General features: G+C 47.8%; 1 pseudogene; it reads right to left on the bottom strand.

Annotated features, from left to right (window-relative positions):
- The window catches only part of LOC135535403 (high affinity choline transporter 1-like), a 50598-nt pseudogene extending 25068 nt beyond the window's left edge, over positions 1 to 25530 (bottom strand).
- Between the last annotated feature and the right edge of the window lie 1310 nt (positions 25531 to 26840).

Here is a 26840-nt window from a genome sequence, read left to right as displayed (position 1 = left end):
CTCCCTCCCTCCTTCCCTCTTTCGCTCCCTCCCTCCATCTCTCCTTCCCTCCTTCCCTCTTTCCTCCATCTCCCTTCCCTCTTTCCCTCCTTCCCTCCCTCCCTCCTTCCCTCTTTCCCTCCCTCTTCCCTCTTTCCCTCCCTCCCTCCATCTCTCCTTCCCTCCTTCCCTCTTTCCCTCCATCTCTCCTTCCCTCTTTCCCTCCCTCTCTCCTTCCCTCCTTCCCTCTTTCCCTCCCTCTTTCCCTCCCTCTCTCCTTCTCTCCCCCCTCTTTCCCTCTTTCCCTCCTTCCCTCCCTCCTTCCCTCTTTCCCTCCCTCTTTCCCTCCCTCCCTCCATCTCTCCTTCCTCCTTCCCTCTTTCCCTCCATCTCTCCTTCCCTCTTTCCCTTCCTCCCTCTTTCCCTCCATCTCTCCTTCCCTCTTTCCCTCCCTCACTCTTTCCCTCCATCTCTCCTTCCCTCCTTCCCTCTTTCCCTCTCTCCCTCCCTCTCTCCTTCTCTCCTTCTCTCCTTCCCTCCTTTCCTCCCTCCCTCTTCCTCCCTCCTCCCTCCCTCCCTCCCTCCCTCCCTCCCTCCCTCCCTCCCTCCCTCCCTCCTCCCTCCCTCCCTCCCTCCCTCCCTCCCTCCCTCCCTCCCCCCTCCCTCCCTCCCTCTCTCCTCCCTCCCTCCCTCTTTCCCTTCCTCCCTCCTCCCTCCCTCCCTCTTTCCCTCTTTCCCTCCATCCCACCAATCAGTTTGATGATTCCGACCAGTATATTGAAGAAACCTGTCAGGTTCATGGTAACAGTAAACCCCACTCTGTTTGGGCATGGTCTCTACAAGACCCAATCTGATTGGCTGCTTACCAGTCAGAGTGAAGATCCCCACCAACAGGTTGATGTTGCGTCCGGCGAGCAGCGTGATCTCCATCCCGTCCGACCCGGTACACTTCCTCTCCACCTTCTTGGAGCGCATCGAGGCCCAGATCCCCGTGCCTAGGATCAGCAAGTAGAAGATCGCCATGACGATCAGGCCCGGAACGTTCAGAGACATTTTAACCTTGTTCTCCTCCCTCTTCTCACCGAAGCAAATGATTGTTCAACTAGAGAGAGAGAGAGGAGAGAGAGAGGAGAGAGAGAGGAGAGAGAGAGAGCGAGAGAGAGCGAGAGAGAGAGAGAGAGAGAGATCTGTAAACAAAGGAAAAAGGACAAAGAAAGACGAAGGTTTCATGCATTGGGGGAGATGTACATACAGTGAATGTACAGCAGGCTGGCCCATCCCTCCTCTCTCCTGAGGCTGCAGGATCCCTGGCTCTCCAGGAGGACGGTTGGCCTGGACAGGGTTGGGCTCAATTCCATTACAAACAGTAAAGTCCATTCCAATTCCAAATATTCAGAGTTGAAAAGCATTGAAGATATTTGGAATTGGAATTTCAGGGTAGTTCCTGAATGGACTGTAGTTTAAATGGAACGGAGCCCAACCCTGAGGTGACCATTCCTGCTGTACACTACCATGCAAACAGCAGAGAAGACAGGATCAAAGAAAGGGAACGTTCAGAAAATACATATAGATACATAGATAAACTATAGGAACACTTCCAATAATCTCATGACTGTACAACATGGGGGTGTTGGGATGGGGCTGAGGGAGGGTAACAGAGGGGGTGTTGGGATGGGGCTGAGGGGGTGTTGGGATGGGGCTGAGGGAGGGTAACAGAGGGGGTGTTGGGATGGGGCTGAGGGGTGTTGGGATGGGGCTGAGGGAGGGTAACAGAGGGGGTGTTGGGATGGGGCTGAGGGGGAGTTGGGATGGGGCTGAGGGAGGGTAACAGAGGGGGTGTTGGGATGGGGCCGAGGGAGGGTAACAGAGGGGTGTTGGGATGGGGCTGAGGGGGTGTTGGGATGGGGCTGAGGGAGGGTAACAGAGGGGGTGTTGGGATGGGGCTAAGGGGGTGTTGGGATGGGGCTGAGGGAGGGTAACAGAGAGGGTGTTGGGATGGGGCTAAGGGAGGGTAACAGAGGGGTGTTGGGATGGGGCTGAGGGGGTGTTGGGATGGGGCTGAGGGAGGGTAACAGAGAGGGTGTTGGGATGGGGCTAAGGGAGGGTAACAGAGGGGTGTTGGGATGGGGCTGAGGGGTGTTGGGATGGGGCTGAGGGAGGGTAACAGAGAGGGTGTTGGGATGGGGCTAAGGGAGGGTAACAGAGGGGTGTTGGGATGGGGCTGAGGGGGTGTTGGGATGGGGCTGAGGGAGGGTAACAGAGGGGTTGTTGGGATGGGGCTGAGGGGGTGTTGGGATGGGGCTGAGGGAGGGTAACAGAGGGGGGATGGGGCTGAGGGAGGGTAACAGAGGGGGTGTTGGGATGGGGCTGAGGGAGGGTAACAGAGGGGGTGTTGGGATGGGGCCGAGGGAGGGTAACAGAGGGGGGTGTTGGGATGGGGCTGAGGGGTGTTGGGATGGGGCTGAGGGAGGGTAACAGAGGGGGTGTTGGGATGGGGCTGAGGGAGGGTAGGCAGAGGGGGTGTTGGGATGGGGCTGAGGGGGCGTTGGGATGGGGCTGAGGGAGGGTAACAGAGGGGGTGTTGGGATGGGGCTGAGGGGGTGTTGGGATGGGGCTGAGGGAGGGTAACAGAGGGGTGTTGGGATGGGGCTGAGTGGGTGTTGGGATGGGGCTGAGGGAGGGTAACAGAGGGGGTGTTGGGATGGGGCTGAGGGGGGTGTTGGGATGGGGCTGAGGGAGGGTAACAGAGGGGGTGTTGGGATGGGGCTGAGGGGGTGTTGGGATGGGGCTGAGGGAGGGTAACAGAGGGGTGTTGGGATGGGGCTGAGGGAGGGTAACAGAGGGGGTGTTGGGATGGGGCTGAGGGTAGGGTAACAGAGGGGGTGTTGGGATGGGGCTGAGGGAGGGTAAGCACAGGGGGGTGTTGCACAAATAGAACTGACATCTAAACAGAACCACGTGACAAAATAGTTGATCGCTGGGGAACATTCACCAAGTCCACACTGTCAAGCTCAATTACAATAAACAAACAACTAATAAATAAAGAAGGAACTCAACGACAGGAAGCCAGTCAATGATCAGATGATAAAGGGACAAGGAGGAGTGGAAGTGGAGAGAAAGAAAGAACAAAAAATAAAAAAGCTATTTACTCTGAATCAGGCGCTGACTGGTCATGGAGGGGGCGTGTAGGAGGGAGTGTGGAGGGTGGGGGCGTGAAGGAGGGAGTGTGGGGGACGTGTAGGAGGGAGTGGGGGAGAGATGGGCGGGGTCTCACCGGCAGCGCTGAGCATCGTTGACAAAATGTCCGCCGGCCCCCTCTTCTTCAGGGAACGAGGCCCCTAAGGTTTTACGGGGTGAGATAGAGGCCTGTGGTGTTCAGGTTCAGGTAGAGGTGTATTGGTGTGTCAAGAGGACTGTCAGTGTTAGACTGGTATTGGTGTTGTCAACGAGAGACAAAGGTGAGATGTGTATAGAGGTATATAGAGACTGTGTGTATACATAGAGGTTTGTAAAGGTCTATAGAGACTGTGTGTATACATAGAGGTTTATAGAGGTCTATAGAGACTGTGTATACATAGAGGTTTATAGAGGTCTATAGAGACTGTGTGTGTACATAGAGGTGTGTAGAGGTCTATAGAGACTGTGTGTATACATAGAGGTTTATAGAGGTCTATAGAGACTGTGTGTATACATAGAGGTTTATAGAGGTCTATAAAGACTGTGTGTACACATAGAGGTTTGTAGATGTCTATAGAGACTGTGTGTATACATAGAGGTGTATAGAGGTCTATAGAGACTGTGTGTATACATAGAGGTTTGTAGAGGTCTATAGAGACTGTGTGTATACATAGAGGTTTGTAGATGTCTATAGAGACTGTGTTTATACCATAGAGGTGTATAGAGGTCTATAGAGACTGTGTGTATACATAGAGGTTTATAGAGGTCTATAGAGACTGTGTGTATACATAGAGGTTTATAGAGGTCTATAGAGACTGTGTGTATACATAGAGGTGTATTGTCAGGTGTGTCGAGGTCTATACGTGTTGTGGAAGGGAAGGAGGAGAGGAACCTACCCCATCTTTGGTCAGGTGAGCGTAGACATGTAGTCTACTGTATATATAGATAGGAATGTATTGTGGCCGTCCAAGAGAAGAGATGATTGGTTAAAGAACAGGAGGGACTGTGTAACAGAGGAGGACAACCACCTCATCCAACAACATTTTAAAAACGTTAAGAAAAAGGCAGGAATATTTACACCATTTTTTATATATATATCGAAATATCTTAATTTCTCACTAAATATCTGGTTAAAAACACTGTTTTGCAATGGTCTCTACAGTAGTCAAAACAGCACCCTCTATAGGTGAGGGTGGGTTTTCACTGTGCTCTTGCTCCCACCATAGAAACCTATGGGTACGACGCTGCCCAGGTGAGAATGAACACAGTCACAACTCTTACATTAACAGGTTGACAGGTTGAAACAGTTTTGCTCGGTTAAATCTAGCTTAGCCACTTCTTTGGCTAAACGTTGAGATAACATTACCATGGTCTACTATTGTTACTACTGGTATGACATTCAGCCTGGTTGAGGGACAATGGAGACGTTGCATTGTTTGTGTAGGTCAGTGCTCAACCAGTGACATTCAGCCTGGTTGAGGGACAATGGAGACGTTGCATTGTTTGTGTAGGTCAGTGCTCAACCAGTGACATTCAGCCACGGGACTCGTTGTTTTTCATCAGCAGATGGTCGTGGGAGGCGGAGCATAATTATAAATAACGTGTCCACTGCAAACTGACCGCAACAACCCCAAACAGACACAACACTCGACGAAAACAGAATAATTTCCTAACCTTGGTGACATTGAGATATGGTGACGTGACTCTCTATTTACAGTGTGTGGGAACAACTGTCTTACATTACAGTCCCTCTGAGCTGATAACCTGGTGATGTTACCCTCTGAGCTGACAACCTGGTGATGTTACCCCTCTGAGCTGATAACCTGGTGATGTTACCCTCTGAGCTGATAACCTGGTGATGTTACCCCTCTGAGCTGATAACCTGGTGATGTTACCCTCTGAGCTGATAACCTGGTGATGTTACCCCTCTGAGCTGATAACCTGGTGATGTTACCCCTCTGAGCTGACAACCTGGTGATTTTACCCCTCTGAGCTGATAACCTGGTGATGTTACCCTCTGAGCTGATAACCTGGTGATGTTACCCCTCTGAGCTGATAACCTTGTGATGTACCCCTCTGAGCTGATAACCTGGTGATGTTACCCTCTGAGCTGATAACCTGGTGATGTTACCCTCTGAGCTGATAACCTGGTGATGTTACCCCTCTGAGCTGATAACCTGGTGATTCTACCCTCTGAGCTGATAACCTGGTGATGTTACCCCTCTGAGCTGATAACCTGGTGATTCTACCCTCTGAGCTGATAACCTGGTGATGTTACCCTCTGAGCTGATAACCTGGTGATGTTACCCCTCTGAGCTGATAACCTGGTGATGTTACCCCTCTGAGCTGATAACCTGGTGATGTTACCCCTCTGAGCGGATAACCTGGTGATGTTACCCCTCTGAGCTGATAACCTGGTGATGTTACCCTCTGAGCTGATAACCTGGTGATGTTACCCCTCTGAGCTGATAGCCTGGTGATGTTACCCCTCTGAGCTGATAACCTGGTGATGTTACCCCTCTGAGCTGATAACCTGGTGATGTTACCCCTCTGAGCTGATAACCTGGTGATGTTACCCCTCTGAGCTGATAACCTGGTGATGTTACCCCTCTGAGCTGATAACCTGGTGATGTTACCCCTCTGAGCTGATAACCTGGTGATGTTACCCTCTGAGCTGATAACCTGGTGATGTTACCCTCTGAGCTGATAACCTGGTGATGTTACCCCTCTGAGCGGATAACCTGGTGATGTTACCCTCTGAGCTGATAACCTGGTGATGTTACCCCTCTGAGCTGATAACCTGGTGATGTTACCCCTCTGAGCTGATAACCTGGTGATTCTACCCCTCTCAGCTGATAACCTGGTGATGTTACCCCTCTGAGCTGATAACCTGGTGATTCTACCCTCTGAGCTGATAACCTGGTGATTCTACCCTCTGAGCTGATAACCTGGTGATGTTACCCTCTGAGCTGATAACCTGATGATGTTACCCCTCTGAGCTGATAACCTGGTGATTCTACCCCTCTGAGCTGATAACCTGGTGATGTTACCCTCTGAGCTGATAACCTGATGATGTTACCCCTCTGAGCTGATAACCTGGTGATTCTACCCTCTGAGCTGATAACCTGGTGATTCTACCCTCTGAGCGGATAACCTGGTGATGTTACCCTCTGAGCGGATAACCTGGTGATGTTACCCCTCTGAGCTGATAACCTGGTGATGTTACCCTCTGAGCTGATAACCTGGTGATGTTACCCCTCTGAGCTGATAACCTGGTGATGTTACCCCTCTGAGCTGATAACCTGGTGATGTTACCCTCTGAGCTGATAACCTGGTGATGTTACCCTCTGAGCTGATAACCTGGTGATGTTACCCCTCTGAGCTGATAACCTGGTGATGTTACCCCTCTGAGCTGATAACCTGGTGATGTTACCCCTCTGAGCTGATAACCTGGTGATTCTACCCCTCTGAGCTGATAACCTGGTGATTCTACCCCTCTGAGCTGATAACCTGGTGATTATACCCTCTGAGCTGATAACCTGGTGATTCTACCCCTCTGAGCTGATAACCTGGTGATGTTACCCCTCTGAGCTGATAACCTGGTGATGTTACCCTCTGAGCTGATAACCTGGTGATGTTACCCCTCTGAGCTGATAACCTGGTGATGTTACCCTCTGAGCTGATAACCTGGTGATTTTACCCTCTGAGCTGATAACCTGGTGATGTTACCCCTCTGAGCTGATAACCTGGTGATGTTACCCCTCTGAGCTGATAACCTGGTGATGTTACCCTCTGAGCTGATAACCTGGTGATGTTACCCTCTGAGCTGATAACCTGGTGATGTTACCCCTCTGAGCTGATAACCTGGTGATTTTACCCCTCTGAGCTGATAACCTGGTGATGTTACCCTCTGAGCTGATAACCTGGTGATGTTACCCGTCTGAGCTGATAACCTGGTGATTCTACCCCTCTGAGCTGATAACCTGGTGATGTTACCCTCTGAGCTGATAACCTGGTGATGTTACCCCTCTGAGCTGATAACCTGGTGATGTTACCCCTCTGAGCTGATAACCTGGTGATTTTACCCCTCTGAGCTGATAACCTGGTGATTCTACCACTCTGAGCTGATAACCTGGTGATTTTACCCCTCTGAGCTGATAACCTGGTGATTTTACCCTCTGAGCTGATAACCTGGTGATGTTACCCCTCTGAGCTGATAACCTGGTGATGTTACCCTCTGAGCTGATAAACTGGTGATGTTACCCCTCTGAGCTGATAACCTGGTGATGTTACCCCTCTGAGCTGATAACCTGGTGATGTTACCCCTCTGAGCTGATAACCTGGTGATGTTACCCCTCTGAGCTGATAACCTGGTGATTTTACCCTTCTGAGCTGATAACCTGATATAGGTTATGTCCTGATGTAGGTTATGTCCTGATGTAGGTTAAGTCCTGATATAGGTTAAGTCCTGATGTAGGTTAAGTCCTGATATAGGTTAAGTCCTGATGTAGGTTAAGTCCTGATGTAGGTTAAGTCCTGATATAGGTTAAGTCCTGATGTAGGTTAAGTCCTGATATAGGTTAAGTCCTGATGTAGGTTAAGTCCTGATGTAGGTTAAGTCCTGATATAGGTTAAGTCCTGATGTAGGTTAAGTCCTGATGTAGGTTTTGTCCTGATGTAGGTTAAGTCCTGATATAGGTTAAGTCCTGATGTAGGTTAAGTCCTGATATAGGTTAAGTCCTGATGTAGGTTTTGTCCTGATGTAGGTTAAGTCCTGATATAGGTTAAGTCCTGATGTAGGTTAAGTCCTGATATAGGTTAAGTCCTGATGTAGGTTAAGTCCTGATATAGGTTAAGTCCTGATATAGGTTAAGTCCTGATGTAGGTTAAGTCCTGATATAGGTTAAGTCCTGATGTAGGTTAAGTCCTGATGTAGGTTAAGTCCTGATGTAGGTTATGTCCTGATGTAGGTTATGTCCTGATGTAGGTTATGTCCTGATGTAGGTTAAGTCCTGATGAGGTTTTGTCCTGATGTAGGTTATGTCCTGATGTAGGTTATGTCCTGATGTAGGTTAAGTCCTGATGTAGGTTATGTCCTGATGTAGGTTATGTCCTGATGTAGGTTATGTCCTGATGTAGGTTGAGTCCTGATGTAGGTTATGTCCTGATGAGGTTATGTCCTGATGTAGGTTGAGTCCTGATGTAGGTTAAGTCCTGATGTAGGTTGTGTTGTGTGTTTGACATACTGTAGCTCTGGTCCAGGGCATTAAACATGCATTCCTCGTTGTTATCACACAATGGGACCAGAGCTAGCACTGAGGCAGTTATGCATTGTGTTCATGTAGGTTATGTCCTGATGTAGGTAATGCTCTGATGTAGGTTATGTCCTGATGTAGGTTAAGTCCTGATGTAGGTTATGCTCTGAAGTAGGTTATGTCCTGATGTAGGTTATGTTGTGATGTAGGTTATGTCCTGATGTAGGTTATGTCCTGATGTAGGTTAAGTCCTGATGTAGGTTATGCTCTGATGTAGGTTATGTCCTGATGTAGGTTATGCTCTGATGTAGGTTAAGTCCTGATGTAGGTTATGTTGTGATGTAGGTTATGTCCTGATGTAGGTTATGTCCTGATGTAGGTTATGTCCTGATGTAGGTTATGCTCTGATGTAGGTTAAGTCCTGATGTAGGTTATGTTGTGATGTAGGTTATGTCCTGATGTAGGTTATGTCCTGATGTAGGTTATGTCCTGATGTAGGTTATGTCGTGATGTAGGTTATGTCCTGATGTAGGTTATGTCCTGATGTAGGTTGTGTTGTGTGTTTGACATACTGTAGCTCTGGTCCAGGGCATTAATGTGCATTCCTCGTTGTCATCACACAATGGGACCAGAGCTAGCACTGAGGGAGTTATGTGTTGTGTTCATGTGATGAGGTTATGTCCTGATGTAGGTTATGTCCTGATGTAGGTTATGCTCTGATGTAGGTTATGTCCTGATGTAGGTTATGCTCTGATGTAGGTTATGTCCTGCTAGCTCTGGTCCAGGGCGTTAACGTGCGTTCCTCGTTGTCATCACACAATGGGACCAGAGCTAGCACTGAGGCAGTTATGCGTTGTGTTCATGTGATGTAGGTTATGTCCTGCTAGCTCTGGTCCAGGGCGTTAACGTGCGTTCCTCGTTGTCATCACACAATGGGACCAGAGCTAGCACTGAGGCAGTTATGCGTTGTGTTCATGCGATGGGGACTGTTAGAGATTTAATCAAAGGTTATGGTGCGGCTGAAGCACCAAGAAAAGATGCTTCACAATAAAGCAGTTTCTAATGAACAAAAGGTGTTTTTTACAAATGTATCCGATACTACAATCAGTCTTTCATCTGCTCTGACGTAGTTACAGTGTTAAGAGTAGCTAACGCCATGAAGGCAACAGGCAAGAGAGTCTTTATAGAGTGCTGTTTGTGCTGCAAAAGGTGAGGGGGGCAGGATGCCGATTCATACCGAGATATTGTTTATTAACTAATTCATTGTCAATGAGGAGGGTGCATAGAATTTTCCAGAATCATTGCCAGAATCAAATCCCATTTCCCCTTCCATCTGAACAAGACCTTTAAACAAAACCTACATATCAGACTCTTTGGAGTGGTTGTCTGAAACACCAGATAAATCCAAGTCCTGGACTAAAAAGTGTTATATATTTTTCTGATACAGATTCACCATTGAGTGTCCAGAACTGTCTGGGAAACTGGCCCGTTAACTAGCTACTTCACAGTCATCACAATGACCTCCAGATCACTAGCTGAGTCGTTAACTAGCTACTTCACAGTCATCACAATGACCTCCAGATCACTAGCTGAGTCGTTAACTAGCTACTTCACAGTCATCACAATGACCTCCAGATCATTAGCTGAGTCGTTAACTAGCTACTTCACAGTCATCACAATGACCTCCAGATCATTAGCTGAGTCGTTAACTAGCTACTTCACAGTCATCACAATGACCTCCAGATCATTAGCTGAGTCGTTGACTAGCTACTTCACAGTCATCACAATGACCTCCAGATCATTAGCTGAGTCGTTGACTAGTTACTTCACAATGACCTCCAGATCATTAGCTGAGTCGTTAACTAGCTACTTCACAGTCATCACAATGACCTCCAGATCATTAGCTGAGTCGTTAACTAGCTACTTCACAGTCAACACAATGACCTCCAGATCATTAGCTGAGTCGTTAACTAGCTACTTCACAGTCATCACAATGACCTCCAGATCATTAGCTGAGTCGTTAACTAGCTACTTCACAATGACCTCCAGATCATTAGCTGAGTCGTTAACTAGCTACTTCACAGTCATCACAATGACCTCCAGATCATTAGCTGAGTCGTTAACTAGCTACTTCACAATGACCTCCAGATCATTAGCTGAGTCGTTAACTAGCTACTTCACAGTCATCACAATGACCTCCAGATCATTAGCTGAGTCGTTAACTAGTTACTTCACAATGACCTCCAGATCATTAGCTGAGTCGTTAACTAGCTACTTCACAGTCATCACAATGACCTCCAGATCATTAGCTGAGTCGTTGACTAGCTACTTCACAGTCATCACAATGACCTCCAGATCATTAGCTGAGTCGTTAACTAGCTACTTCACAATGACCTCCAGATCATTAGCTGAGTCGTTGACTAGTTACTTCAGTCATCACAATGACTTCCAGATCATTAGCTGAGTCGTTAACTAGCTACTTCACAGTCAACACAATGACCTCCAGATCATTAGCTGAGTCGTTAACTAGCTACTTCACAGTCATCACAATCACCTCCAGATCATTAGCTGAGTCGTTAACTAGCTACTTCACAGTCATCACAATGACCTCCAGATCATTAGCTGAGTCGTTAACTAGCTACTTCACAATGACCTCCAGATCATTAGCTGAGTCGTTAACTAGCTACTTCACAGTCATCACAATGACTTCCAGATCATTAGCTGAGTCGTTAACTAGCTGCTTCACAATGACCTCCAGATCATTAGCTGAGTCGTTAACTAGCTACTTCACAATGACCTCCAGATCATTAGCTGAGTCATTAACTGGCTACTTCACAGTCATCACAATGACCTCCAGATCATTAGCTGAGTCGTTAACTAGCTACTTCACAATGACCTCCAGATCATTAGCTGAGTCGTTAACTAGCTACTTCACAATGACCTCCAGATCATTAGCTGAGTCGTTAACTGGCTACTTCACAGTCATCACAATGACCTCCAGATCATTAGCTGAGTCGTTAACTAGCTACTTCACAGTCATGACAATGACTTCCAGATCATTAGCTGAGTCGTTAACTAGCTACTTCACAGTCATCACAATGACCTCCAGATCATTAGCTGAGTCATTGACTAGTTACTTCACAATGACTTCCAGATCATTAGCTGAGTCGTTGACTAGTTACTTCAGTCATCACAATGACTTCCAGATCATTAGCTGAGTCGTTAACTAGCTACTTCACAGTCAACACAATGACCTCCAGATCATTAGCTGAGTCGTTAACTAGCTACTTCACAGTCATCACAATCACCTCCAGATCATTAGCTGAGTCGTTAACTAGCTACTTCACAGTCATCACAATGACCTCCAGATCATTAGCTGTGTTGTTAACTAGCCACTTCACAGTCATCACAATGACCTCCAGATCATTAGCTGAGTCGTTAACTAGCTACTTCACAATGACCTCCAGATCATTAGCTGAGTCGTTAACTAGCTACTTCACAGTCATCACAATGACCTCCAGATCATTAGCTGAGTCGTTAACTAGTTACTTCACAGTCATCACAATGACCTCCAGATCATTAGCTGAGTCGTTAACTAGCTACTTCACAATGACCTCCAGATCATTTGCTGAGTCGTTAACTAGCTACTTCACAGTCATCACAATGACCTCCAGATCATTAGCTGAGTCGTTAACTAGCTACTTCACAATGACCTCCAGATCATTAGCTGAGTCGTTAACTAGCTACTTCACAGTCATCACAATGACCTCCAGATCATTAGCTGAGTCGTTAACTAGTTACTTCACAATGACCTCCAGATCATTAGCTGAGTCGTTAACTAGCTACTTCAGTCATCACAATGACCTCCAGATCATTAGCTGAGTCGTTGACTAGTTACTTCACAATGACCTCCAGATCATTAGCTGAGTCGTTGACTAGTTACTTCACAATGACTTCCAGATCATTAGCTGAGTCGTTAACTAGCTACTTCAGTCATCACAATGACCTCCAGATCATTAGCTGAGTCGTTGACTAGTTACTTCACAATGACTTCCAGATCATTAGCTGAGTCGTTAACTAGTTACTTCAGTCATCACAATGACTTCCAGATCATTAGCTGAGTCGTTAACTAGCTACTTCACAGTCAACACAATGACCTCCAGATCATTAGCTGAGTCGTTAACTAGCTACTTCACAGTCATCACAATCACCTCCAGATCATTAGCTGAGTCGTTAACTAGCTACTTCACAGTCATCACAATGACCTCCAGATCATTAGCTGAGTCGTTAACTAGCTACTTCACAGTCATCACAATGACCTCCAGATCATTAGCTGAGTCGTTAACTAGCTACTTCACAATGACCTCCAGATCATTAGCTGAGTCGTTAACTAGCTACTTCACAGTCATCACAATGACTTCCAGATCATTAGCTGAGTCGTTAACTAGCTGCTTCACAATGACCTCCAGATCATTAGCTGAGTCGTTAACTAGCTACTTCACAATGACCTCCAGATCATTAGCTGAGTCGTTAACTGGCTACTTCACAGTCATTACAATGACCTCCAGATCATTAGCTGAGTCGTTAACTAGCTACTTCACAGTCATGACAATGACTTCCAGATCATTAGCTGAGTCGTTAACTAGCTACTTCACAATCATGACAATGACTTCCAGATCATTAGCTGAGTCGTTAACTAGCTACTTCACAATGACCTCCAGATCATTAGCTGAGTCGTTAACTGGCTACTTCACAATGACCTCCAGATCATTAGCTGAGTCGTTAACTGGCTACTTCACAATGACCTCCAGATCATTAGCTGAGTCGTTAACTAGCTACTTCACAATGACCTCCAGATCATTAGCTGAGTCGTTAACTAGCTACTTCACAATGACCTCCAGATCATTAGCTGAGTCGTTAACTGGCTACTTCACAGTCATCACAATGACCTCCAGATCATTAGCTGAGTCGTTAACTAGCTACTTCACAGTCATGACAATGACTTCCAGATCATTAGCTGAATCGTTAACTAGCTACTTCACAGTCATCACAATGACCTCCAGATCATTAGCTGAGTCGTTAACTAGTTACTTCACAATGACCTCCAGATCATTAGCTTTGTCGTTAACTAGTTACTTCACAATGACCTCTAGATCATTAGCTGAGTCGTTAACTAGCTACTTCACAGTCAACACAATGACCTCCAGATCATTAGCTGAGTCGTTAACTAGCTACTTCACAGTCATCACAATGACCTCCAGATCATTAGCTGAGTCGTTAACTAGGACTACTGATAATATGCCATTATGATGAATGTGAGCTCATTGGTTCTGAGCTATCGGCTGGATAAGATAAGGAGAGGGGGAGGGCACACACACACACACACACACACACACACACACACACACACACACACACACACACACACACACACACACACACACACACACACACACACACACACACACACACACACACACACACAGTATACCTCGATATCTCTATCACTATACACACCACTCCTGGGGCTGGGGTAGGGTTAGGCTGGGGGAGGGTTTGGCTGGGGTGGGGTTAGGCTGGGGGAGGGTTAGGCTGGGGTGGGGTTAGGCTGGGGGAGGGTTTGGCTGGGGGAGGGTTAGGCTGGGGTAGGGTTAGGCTGGGGTAGGGTTAGGCTGGGGTAGGGTTAGGCTGGGGGAGGGTTAGGCTGGGGGAGGGTTAGGCTGGGGTAGGGGTAGGCTGGGGGAGGGTTAGGCTGGGGTGGGGTTAGGCTGGGGTGGGGTTAGGCTGGGGGAGGGTTAGGCTGGGGTGGGGTTAGGCTGGGGTAGGGTTAGGCTGGGGTGGGGTTAGGCTGGGGTAGGGTTAGGCTGGGGTGGGGTTAGGCTGGGGGAGGGTTAGGCTGGGGTAGGGTTAGGCTGGGGTGGGGTTAGGCTGGGGTGGGGTTAGGCTGGGGTAGGGTTAGGCTGGGGGAGGGTTAGGCTGGGGAGGGTTAGGCTGGGGTAGGGTTAGGCTGGGGTAGGGTTAGGCTGGGGTGGGGTTAGGCTGGGGTGGGGTTAGGCTGGGGTGGGGTTAGCCTGGGGTAGGGTTAGGCTGGGGGAGGGTTAGGCTGGGGTAGGGTTAGGCTGGGGTGGGGTTAGGCTGGGGGAGGGTTAGGCTGGGGTAGGGTTAGCCTGGGGGTGGGGTTAGGCTGGGGTGGGGTTAGGCTGGGGTAGGCCGTCATTGTAAATAAGAATTTGTTCTTAACTAACCTTCCTAGATAAATGAAGGTTAAATAAAATGTCAAAGGTGTTCATAATGTTTTGTCAACTCAGTATATAAGTTGGGGGAGGGAGGGAGGGTGGATCAACTTTAATAGGGCAAATAGATTGTGGCTTCAATTCATGTTATTATCTGCATCATTTCCAATCCTCCATATATATATTTCTTAACATATCTTTTTAAATATACTTTCCGTTATTTTGTTCCTCTAAGTTTACACAAGGTTCAGATCAACTATCTATATAGACAGTGTTATTGGTAGACTTCTGTAATGTATTGAAACATGATTCTGTCTGTGTTGTCATAGGGTATAATTAGTCCGGTTGAACAGCCATACCAACACGTCTCCTCTCACTCTCTAGGAATGTCTCTCAGTAGTTTTCCAACTGCAGCTTTCTCCCCGACTCTGTGTGTGTGTGTGTTAGTGTGTGTGTGGGTTAGTGTGTGGCTTAGTGTGTGTGTTTGTGCATGTGTGTGTGTGTGCATTAGTGTGTGTGTGTATGGGTTAGTGTGTGGGTTAGTGTGTGTGTGTGTGTGTGTGTGTGCGTTACTGTGTGTGTGTTGGTTAGTGTGTGTGTGTGGGTTAGTGTGCGTGTGTGGGTTAGTGTGTGTGTGCGTTAGTGCGTGTGTGTGGGTTAGTGTGTGTATGTGGGTTAGTGTGTGTGTGTGGGTTAGTGTGTGGGTTAGTGTGTGTGTTTGTGCATGTGTGTGTGTGTGCATTAGTATGTGTGTGTGTGGGTTAGTGTGTGTGGGTGCGTTAGTGTGTGTGTGTGCGTTAGTGTGTGTGTGTGTGTGGGTTAGTGTGTATATGCGAGGGCAACCGTTATGCAACACAATCATGTGAAGACCTGAGTCTAAGATATCACATTTCAGGTCTGTCCTACACCCTACTGTCTGTCCTATACCATACTGTCTGTCCTACACCATACTGTCTGTCCTACACCCTACTGTCTGTCCTACACCCTACTGTCTGTCCTACACCCTACTTTCTGTCCTATACCATACTGTCTGTCCTACACCATACTGTCTTTCCTACACCATACTGTCTGTTCTACACCATACTGTCTGTCCTACACACTACTGTCTGTCCTATACCCTACTGTCTGTCCTACACCATACTGTCTGTCCTACACCATACTGTCTGTCCTACACCATACTGTCTGTCCTACACCCTACTGTCTGTCCTACACCATACTGTCTGTCCTACACCATACTGTCTGTTCTACACCATACTGTCTGTCCTACACCATACTGTCTGTCCTACACCCTACTGTCTGTCCTACACCATACTGTCCATACTGTCTGTTCTACACCATACTGTCTTTCCTACACCATACTGTCTGTTCTACACCATACTGTCTGTCCTACACACTACTGTCTGTCCTATACCCTACTGTCTGTCCTACACCATACTGTCTGTCCTACACCATACTGTCTGTCCTACACCATACTGTCTGTCCTACACCCTACTGTCTGTCCTACACCATACTGTCTGTCCTACACCATACTGTCTGTTCTACACCATACTGTCTGTCCTACACCATACTGTCTGTCCTACACCCTACTGTCTGTCCTACACCATACTGTCCATACTGTCTGTTCTACACCATACTGTCTGTTCTAACCATACTGTCTGGTCTACACCGTACTGTCTGTCCTACACCCTACTGTCTGTCCTACACCCTACTGTCTGTCCTATACCATACTGTCTGTCCTACACCATACTGTCTGTCATACACTCTACTGTCTTTTCTACACCCTACTGTCTGTCCTACACCATACTGTCTGTCCTACACCCTACTGTCTGTCCTACACTATACTGTCTGTTCTACACCCTACTGTCTGTCCTACACCATACTGTCTGTCCTATACCATACTGTCTGTCCTACACCATACTGTCTGTCATACACTCTACTGTCTTTTCTACACCCTACTGTCTGTCCTACACCATACTGTCTGTCCTACACCCTACTGTCTGTCCTACACTATACTGTCTGTCCTACACCCTACTTTCTGTCCTACACCATACTGTCCATACTGTCTGTCCTATACCATACTGTCTGTCCTACACCATACTGTCTGTCCTACACCATACTGTCTGTCCTATACCATACTGTCTGTCCTACACCATACTGTCTGTCCTACACCATACTGTCTGTTCTACACCATACTGTCTGTCTTACACCATACTGTCTGTCCTACACCATACTGTCTGTCCTACACACTACTGTCTGTCCTATACCCTACTGTCTGTCCTACACCATACTGTCTGTCCTACACCATACTGTCTGTCCTACACCCTACTGTCTGTCCTACACCATACTGTCCATACTGTCTGTTCTACACCATACTGTCTGTTCTACACCATACTGTCTGTTCTACACCATACTGTCTGTCCTACACCCTACTGTCTGTCCTACACCCTACTGTCTGTCCTACACCATACTGTCTGTCCTATACCATACTGTCTGTCCTACACCATACTGTCTGTCATACACTCTACTGTCTTTTCTACACCCTACTGTCTGTCCTACACCATACTGTCTGTCCTACACCCTACTGTCTGTCCTACACTATACTGTCTGTCCTACACCCTACTGTCTGTCCTACACCATACTGTCCATACTGTCTGTTCTACACCATACTGTCTGTCTTACACTCTACTGGTTCCGGGTTGGAGCGAGCGGTCGCATCTACACTTCGGTCCGCAGGTAGTATAACTTTTCATTACATTTTCATTACATTTCATTATAGTACAACGGTTTGATTTGTCTAATCTTAGCAATTTCTTCTTAGCTAGCTACATAGCCGTCTTTGTATCAAAGATAATTGCGTAATTATCGTATTTCTTCATCCTAACGTAGTCTACACTGCTATCTGCCCAGCAGCTAGCTAAGCAGCTAGCTAACGTCCACTGTCCACCAGCACTGTAGAAACTATTACACTCAACTGAACGACTCGATTAGTGTAGTGTTAGCTAGCTACATAGTTGTCTTTGCTGTCTTCGTATCCAAGATAATTGTGTAGTTTAGAGTGTGTAGACTTAGAGTGATTATCTTAATTTACCGAGGTTAGCTAGCCAGCTATTTGTCGTCCTTAACGTAGGAGATTCTGCTAGCTAGCTAGCCAACAGCTAGCCAACGTCTACCGAATTGAACTTCAACTACCCGGTCAACATTCCGCCGCCCCACAGGTAGTATCACATTTTCATTGCACTTCATTACAGTACAACGGTTTGATTTGTTTGATCGTAGCTAGCTAGCTACATAGCCGTCTTTGTATCTAAGACAATTGTGTAGTCTAGAGCGATTTTCTAGGTTAGCTAGCCAGCTATTGTCGTTCTTTTAACGTAACGTAACGCAATCAACACTGCTAGCTAGCCAGCTAGCCCCCGAATAGCAGCACTGTAGAAACTATTACAGTAGAACGGTTTGATTTGTTTGATCGTAGCTAGCTACATAGCCGTCTTTGTATCTAAGACAATTGTGTAGTCTAGAGCAATTTTCTAGGTTAGCTAGCCAGCTATTGTCGTTCTTTTAACGTAACGTAACGCAATCAACACTGCTAGCTAGCCAGCTAGCCCCCGAATAGCAGCACTGTAGAAACTATTACACTCGACGGAACGACTTGATTAGTGTAGTGTCAACATCGCAGCCACTGCCAGCTAGCCTACAAAGTCAACAACGCAGCCACTGCCAGCTAGCCTACTCCAGCAGTACTGTATCATTTTAGTCAATAAGATTCTTGCTACGTAAGCTTAACTTTCTGAACATTCGAGACGTGTAGTCCACTTGTCATTCCAATCTCCTTTGCATTAGCGTAGCCTCTTCTGTAGCCTGTCAACTATGTGTCTATCTATCCCTGTTCTCTCCTCTCTGCACAGACCATACAAACGCTCCACACCGCGTGGCCGCGGCCACCCTAATCTGGTGGTCCCAGCGCGCACGACCCACGTGGAGTTCCAGGTCTCCGGTAGCCTCTGGAACTGCCGATCTGCGGACAACAAGGCAGAGTTCATCTCAGCCTATGCCTCCCTCCAGTCCCTCGACTTCTTGGCACTGACGGAAACATGGATCACCACAGATAACACTGCTACTCCTACTGCTCTCTCTTCGTCCGCCCACGTGTTCTCGCACACCCCGAGAGCTTCTGGTCAGCGGGGTGGTGGCACCGGGATCCTCATCTCTCCCAAGTGGTCATTCTCTCATTCTCCCCTTACCCATCTGTCTATCGCCTCCTTTGAATTCCATGCTGTCACAGTTACCAGCCCTTTCAAGCTTAACATCCTTATCATTTATCGCCCTCCAGGTTCCCTCGGAGAGTTCATCAATGAGCTTGTTGCCTTGATTAGCTCCTTTCCTGAGGACGGCTCACCTCTCACAGTCCTGGGCGACTTTAACCTCCCCACGTCTACCTTTGACTCATTCCTCTCTGCCTCCTTCTTTCCACTCCTCTCCTCTTTGACCTCACCCTCTCACCTTCCCCCCTACTCACAAGGCAGGCAATACGCCGACCTCATCTTTACTAGATGCTGTTCTTCCACTAACCTCATTGCAACCCCCTCCAAGTCTCCGACCACTACCTTGTATCCTTTTCCCTCTCGCTCTCATCCAACACTTCCCACACTGCCCCTACTCGGATGGTATCGCGCCGTCCCAACCTTCGCTCTCTCTCCCCCCGCTACTCTCTCCTCTTCCATCCTATCATCTCTTCCCTCTGCTCAAACCTTCTACAACCTATCTCCTGATTCTGCCTCCTCAACCCTCCTCTCTTCCCTTTCTGCATCCTTTGACTCTCTATGTCCCCTATCCTCCAGGCCGGCTCGGTCCTCCCCTCCCGCTCCGTGGCTCGACGACTCATTGCGAGCTCACAGAACAGTGCTCCGGGCAGCCGAGCGGAAATGGAGGAAAACTCGCCTCCCTGCGGACCTGGCATCCTTTCACTCCCTCCTCTCTACATTTTCCTCCTCTGTCTCTGCTGCTAAAGCCACTTTCTACCACTCTAAATTCCAAGCATCTGCCTCTAACCCTAGGAAGCTCTTTACCACCTTTTCCTCCCTCCTGAATCCTCCTCCCCCCCTCCTCCCTCTCTGCAGATGACTTCGTCAACCATTTTGAAAAGAAGGTCGACGACATCCGATCCTCGTTTGCTAAGTCAAACGACACCGCTGGTTCTGCTCACACTGCCCTACCCTGTGCTCTGACCTCTTTCTCCCCTCTCTCTCCAGATGAAATCTCGCTTCTTGTGACGGCCGGCCGCCCAACAACCTGCCCGCTTGACCCTATCCCTCCTCTCTTCTCCAGACCATTTCCGGAGACCTTCTCCCTTACCTCACCTCGCTCATCAACTCATCCCTGACCGCTGGCTACGTCCCTTCCGTCTTCAAGAGAGCGAGAGTTGCACCCCTTCTGAAAAAACCTACACTCGATCCCTCCGATGTCAACAACTACAGACCAGTATCCCTTCTTTCTTTTCTCTCCAAAACTCTTGAACGTGCCGTCCTTGGCCAGCTCTCCCGCTATCTCTCTCAGAATGACCTTCTTGATCCAAATCAGTCAGGTTTCAAGACTAGTCATTCAACTGAGACTGCTCTTCTCTGTATCACGGAGGCGCTCCGCACTGCTAAAGCTAACTCTCTCTCCTCTGCTCTCATCCTTCTAGACCTATCGGCTGCCTTCGATACTGTGAACCATCAGATCCTCCTCTCCACCCTCTCCGAGTTGGGCATCTCCGGCGCGGCCCACGCTTGGATTGCGTCCTACCTGACAGGTCGCTCCTACCAGGTGGCGTGGCGAGAATCTGTCTCCTCGCCACGCGCTCTCACCACTGGTGTCCCCCAGGGCTCTGTTCTAGGCCCTCTCCTATTCTCGCTATACACCAAGTCACTTGGCTCTGTCATAACCTCACATGGTCTCTCCTATCATTGCTATGCAGACGACACACAATTAATCTTCTCCTTTCCCCTTCTGATGACCAGGTGGCGAATCGCATCTCTGCATGTCTGGCAGACATATCAGTGTGGATGACGGATCACCACCTCAAGCTGAACCTCGGCAAGACGGAGCTGCTCTTCCTCCCGGGGAAGGACTGCCCGTTCCATGATCTCGCCATCACGGTTGACAACTCCATTGTGTCCTCCTCCCAGAGCGCTAAGAACCTTGGCGTGATCCTGGACAACACCCTGTCGTTCTCAACCAACATCATGGCCGTGGCCCGTTCCTGTAGATTCATGCTCTACAACATCCGAAGAGTACGACCCTGCCTCACACAGGAAGCCGCGCAGGTCCTAATCCAGGCACTTGTCATCTCCCGTCTGGATTACTGCAACTCGCTGTTGGCTGGGCTCCCTGCCTGTGCCATTAAACCCCTACAACTCATCCAGAACGCCGCAGCCCGTCTGGTGTTCAACCTTCCCAAGTTCTCTCACGTCACCCCGCTCCTCCGCTCTCTCCACTGGCTTCCAGTTGAAGCTCACATCCGCTACAAGACCATGGTGCTTGCCTACGGAGCTGTGAGGGGAACGGCACCGCAGTACCTCCAGGCTCTGATCAGGCCCTACACCCAAACAAGGGCACTGCGTTCATCCACCTCTGGCCTGCTCGCCTCCCTACCACTGAGGAAGTACAGTTCCCGCTCAGCCCAGTCAAAACTGTTCGCTGCTCTGGCCCCCCAATGGTGGAACAAACTCCCTCACGACGCCAGGACAGCGGAGTCAATTACCACCTTCCGGAGACACCTGAAACCCCACCTCTTCAAGGAATACCTAGGATAGGATAAGTAATCCTTCTCACCCCCCCTTAAATGATTTAGATGCACTAATGTAAAGTGGCTGTTCCACTGGATGTCAGAAGGTGAATTCACCAATTTGTAAGTCGCTCTGGATAAGAGCGTCTGCTAAATGACTTAAATGTAAATGTAAATGTACTGTCTGTCCTACACCATACTGTCTGTCCTACACCATACTGTCTGTTCTACACCATACTGTCTGTCCTACACCCTACTGTCTGTCCTACACCATACTGTCCATACTGTCTGTCCTACACCATACTGTCTGTCCTACACCATACTGTCTGTTCTACACCATACTGTCTGTCTTACACTCTACTGTCTGTCCTACACCATACTGTCTGTCCTACACCATACTGTCTGTTCTACACCATACTGTCCATACTGTCTGTCCTACACCATACTGTCTGTCCTACACCCTACTGTCTGTCCTACACCATACAGTCTGTTCTACACCATACAGTCTGTTCTACACCATACTGTCTGTCCTACACCCTACTGTCTGTCCTACACCCTACTGTCTGTCCTACACCCTTCTGTCTGTCCTACACCCTACTGTCTGTCCTACACCATACTGTCTGTCCTATACCATACTGTCTGTCCTACACCATACTGTCTGTCCTACACCATATTGTCTGTCCTACACCATACTGTCTGTCCTACAGCATATTGTCTGTTCTACACCATACTGTCTGTCCTATACCATACTGTCTGTCCTACACCATACTGTCTGTCTTACACTCTACTGTCTGTCCTACACCATACTGTCTGTCCTACACCATACTGTCTGTTCTACACCATACTGTCCATACTGTCTTTTCTACACCATACTGTCTGTCCTACACCCTACTGTCTGTCCTACACCATACTGTCTGTTCTACACCTTAATGTCTGTCCTACACCCTACTGTCTGTCCTACACCCTACTGTCTGTCCTAATTGACATAATTTAAGTCAATTGGAGGTATACCAGGTGTACCTGTGGATGTATTTCAAGGTCTACCTTCAAACTCAGTGCCTCTTTGCTTGACATCATGGGAAAATCAAAAGGAATCAGCCAAGACCTCAGACACAAAATGTAGACTTGGGAGAAATTTCCAAACACCTGAAGGTACCACGTTCATCTGTACAAACAATAGTACGCAAGTATAAACACCATTGGCCCATGTAGCCGTCATACCGCTCAGGAAGGAGATGCGTTCTGTCTCCTAGAGATGAACGTACTTTGGTACAAAAAGTGCAAATCAGTCCCAGAACAACAGCAAATGACCTTTGGAAAATGCTGGAGGAAACAAGTACAAAAGTATCTATATCCGCAGTAAAATCAGTCCTATATCGACATAACCTGAATGGAATCTCAGCAAGGAAGAAGCCACTGCTCCAAAACCGCCATAAAAAAGCCAGACTACGGTTTGCAACTGCAGATGGGGACAAAGATCATACTTTTTGGAGAAATGTCCTCTGGTCTGATGGAACAAAAATAACTGTTTTGCCATAATGACCATCGTTATGTTTGAAGGAAAAGGTGGGAGGCTTGCAAGCCGAAGAACACCATCCCAACCGTGAAGCACGGGTGTGGCAGCATCATGTTGGGTGCTTTGCTGCAGGAGGGACTGGTGCACTTCACAAAAGGAAGGAAAATTATGAGGAAGGAAAATTAAGTGGCGATATTGAAGCAAAATCTCAAGACATTAGTCGGGAAGTTAAAGCTTGGTTGCAAATGTGTCTTCCAAATGGACAATGACCCCAAGCATACTTCCAAAGTTGTGCAAAAATGACCTAAGAATAACAAAGTCAAGGTATTGGAGTAGCCATCACAAAGCCCTGACCTCAATCCCATAGAACATTTGTGGGCAGAACTGGAAAAGTGTGTGCGAGCAAGGAGGCCGACAAACCTGACTCAGTTACACTTATTTTGGGAAGCTTGTGGAAGGAACCCGAAACGTTTGGAGTCTCTACCAGTCAGTCTCTCTCTCTTTCTGTCTTTCCTCTCTCTCTCTCTCTTTCTGGATGGATGGATGGATAGACGGATTTTGGGAAGCTTGTGGAAGGAACCCGAAACGTTTGGAGTCTCTACTGTCAGTCTCTCTCTCTCTTCTCTCTCTCTCTCTCTCTTCTCTCTTCTCTCTTCTCTCTCTCTTCTCTCTCTCTCTCTCTCTCTCTCTCTCTCTCTCTGGATGGATGGATAGATAGACGGATTTTGGGAAGCTTGTGGAAGGAACCCAAAACGTTGGAGTCTCTACCAGTCAGTCTCTCTCTCTTTCTGTCTTTCTCTCTCTCTCTCCCTCCCTCTCTCTCTCCCTCTCTCTCTCTCTCTCTCTCTCTTTCTGGATGGATGGATAGACGGATTTTGGGAAGCTTGTGGAAGGAACCCGATACGTTTCCTAACCTCCTGCCATATTTATGACTATATTAGAGTATTTCCCTCAGCTGACATTGTTGGGTAAAACAGTGTCATTACACCAGGAAGATGTGTGGCCCCATTGCTTTGAGAAAAGGGCAACCAGAGGAGCACAAACAACATTGTGAATACAAACTATATTGATCTGTTTATTGATCTTCACATTGTTACAACGTAGACATAATATAACAACTTTTATCAGTGTTTACTAAAGTTTCTGTTGTTTATTTCCCTTGTGTTTAGTGTCTATTCCCTTTGGCAACGTAAACACATGTTTCCCATGCAGACAGAGAGACAGAGAGACAGAGACAGAGACAGAGACAGAGACAGAGACAGAGACAGAGAGAGAGACAGAAAGACAGAGAGACAGACAGAGAGAGAGACAGAGAGACAGAGACAGGGAGAGAGAGAGAGAGAGAGAGACAGAAAGACAGAGAGAGACAGAGACAGAGAGAGACAGAGACAGAGAGACAGAGAGACCGAGGCAGAGAGAGAGGCAGAGAGAGAGGCAGAGAGAGAGGCAGAGAGAGAGAGGCAGAGAGAGAGAGAGGCAGAGAGAGAGGGAGAGAGAGAGAGAGGGAGAGAGAGAGGGAGAGAGAGAGAGAGGGAGAGAGAGGGAGAGAGGGGGAGAGAGAGGGAGAGAGGGGGAGAGAGAGAGGGAGAGAGAGAGAGGGAGAGAGAGAGGGAGAGAGAGGGAGAGAGGGGGAGAGAGAGAGAGAGGGAGAGAGAGGGAGAGGGAGAGAGGCAGAGAGAGAGGCAGAGAGAGAGAGAGAGAGAGGGAGAGAGAGGGAGAGAGAGAGAGGGAGAGAGAGGGAGAGAGAGAGAGAGAGAGAGAGAGAGAGAGAGAGAGAGAGAGAGAGAGATATGCTCAAAACAAGGTACTGTCGTCTTTGACTTTTATCTCGATGAAAAAGTACAGTTGTTTCCCCAGCATTTACATACAAGTATTACGAACCAAGTTGACCTAGTTCAGCTGTGATTGGCACCTGTGGGTTTAAATTGGGTTGTGCTGGGTAAACCGAGGCATGCAATTCTCTTTAGGCTATTCTGGGGAGGTATGTATTCACTGTTACATAACCCCTGGAAACCTACTGCCAAGACATGCAGCTCTATCAACACATGGAAGGAGTACACACACACACACACACACACACACACACACACACACACACACACACACACACACACACACACACACACACACACACACACACACACACACACACACACACACACAAACACTTACACACACACACTTGAACTCAATGCACCCAGACACACACACCTTTTTAACAACGCAAATGTCATCACAAGCACACAGGTAGATTACACACGCACACAACCCACACACATCTGTGACGACGCAAATGAAATCAACCTACACAACCTCGGAAAACACACAAACACACACCACAAACACTCACACGTTTCTCTGTCCGTACAGCATCTTACTGTCAGACAGATGAACCACGTCGACCTTTCAGCAATAAGATAAAACACACGGTAGTCTACAGTAGCAGCATGGAGGGGAAGTAGAATACATATCATAAACGTATACATACCTAAATGAATAACAGATAACGTGTTGTCCCAAATAGTGTTGCAGGTCTGTCAGTCTGTCTGTCAGTTCAGTCTGTTTAGGGTATTCACATAAACCTGGGCAGTCTCTCCCAGTCAGTCTCTCTTTCTGTCTTTCTCTCTCTCTCTCTCTCTCTCTCTCTCTCTTTCTGGATGGACAGATGGATGGACGGATGAAGGAGGATTTAAAGACCAACAGAGTGGTGACAGACAGACCTCTTGTCACAGAGGAAGAGAATAACAGAACAGCAACAGGTGTAGGTCTGTCTAGGTGTTGAAGTGAGGAGGGGTTTGGAGCTGTGAGGCAGGAAAGAACACTCTAGAATGATTGTGTTCTCCCTCCTGTCGTTATAAACTCCAGGGGAGGTGGAGGGGAGTGTCATATGCCACAAAGTGCAGGAAGCTGCCAGCAACCGCTCTGATTGGTGGCTACATCAATATCCTTGTAGGTGCTCGGTCAATGACGACCCAGCAGAATATATTGCGATGCTCCCAAATTGTCACACAAAACCTGACATTTTTTGTTGTTCTCTCTCTCAATGCATGGGGCTTTATTAGCATGGGAATCATATGTTTACATTTCCAAAGCAAGTGAAGTAGATAATAAACAGTAAAAACAGTAAACATTACACTCTCTCTTTCTCTCTCTCTCTCATAACTCTTCGTGTTGTTGTTTGTTTAGTGTTTTACAATTTTCCCAGAAGTGGTTAGATTCTATCCATTATTAAATTACATGATGTCTGCTTGAAATGTTTAGATTTGATAGGGAAGTTGAAAAGTCAAATATACTGTAGGCTTTCTACTGTCAAGTTTACTCCTTCGCTATCTCAGTGAAATGTTTTCTCCAGGAAGTTGTCTAAACGTTACATTTGTTGTTGTCTAATTGTTGTTTGGTAGGTTGCTATACTACTTTCCTTCCATCTATAGCATTTCAAAGGAGCGTACAGTATGTTGGGCTTTGATGCCTCATGATTGAGTATTGCTCTGTTCAGGTACACTGTGATTTTGCTGTGATCCAATAGCGGTGGTAGTGAGTTGACTGTGAGTGCTCTGAGAGACTCTGGGTTGAGGTCAGTGGGCTGACTGTGAGCGCTCTGAGAGACTCTGGGTTGAGGTCAGTGGGCTGACTGTGAGCGCTCTGAGAGACTCTGGGTTGAGGTCAGTGGGCTGACTGTGAGCGCTCTGAGAGACTCTGGGTTGAGGTCAGTGGGCTGACTGTGAGCGCTCTGAGAGACTCTGGGTTGAGGTCGGTGGGCTGACTGTGAGCGCTCTGAGAGACTCTGGGTTGAGGTCAGTGGGCTGACTGTGAGCGCTCTGAGAGACTCTGGGTTGAGGTCAGTGGGCTGACTGTGAGCGCTCTGAGAGACTCTGGGTTGAGGTCAGTGGGCTGACTGTGAGCGCTCTGAGAGA

The sequence above is a fragment of the Oncorhynchus masou genome, unplaced genomic scaffold (genome assembly GCF_036934945.1).
Source record: "Oncorhynchus masou masou isolate Uvic2021 unplaced genomic scaffold, UVic_Omas_1.1 unplaced_scaffold_488, whole genome shotgun sequence".
NCBI classification, from domain to species: domain Eukaryota; kingdom Metazoa; phylum Chordata; class Actinopteri; order Salmoniformes; family Salmonidae; genus Oncorhynchus; species Oncorhynchus masou.
This window is presented reverse-complemented; position numbering and strand designations above follow the sequence as displayed.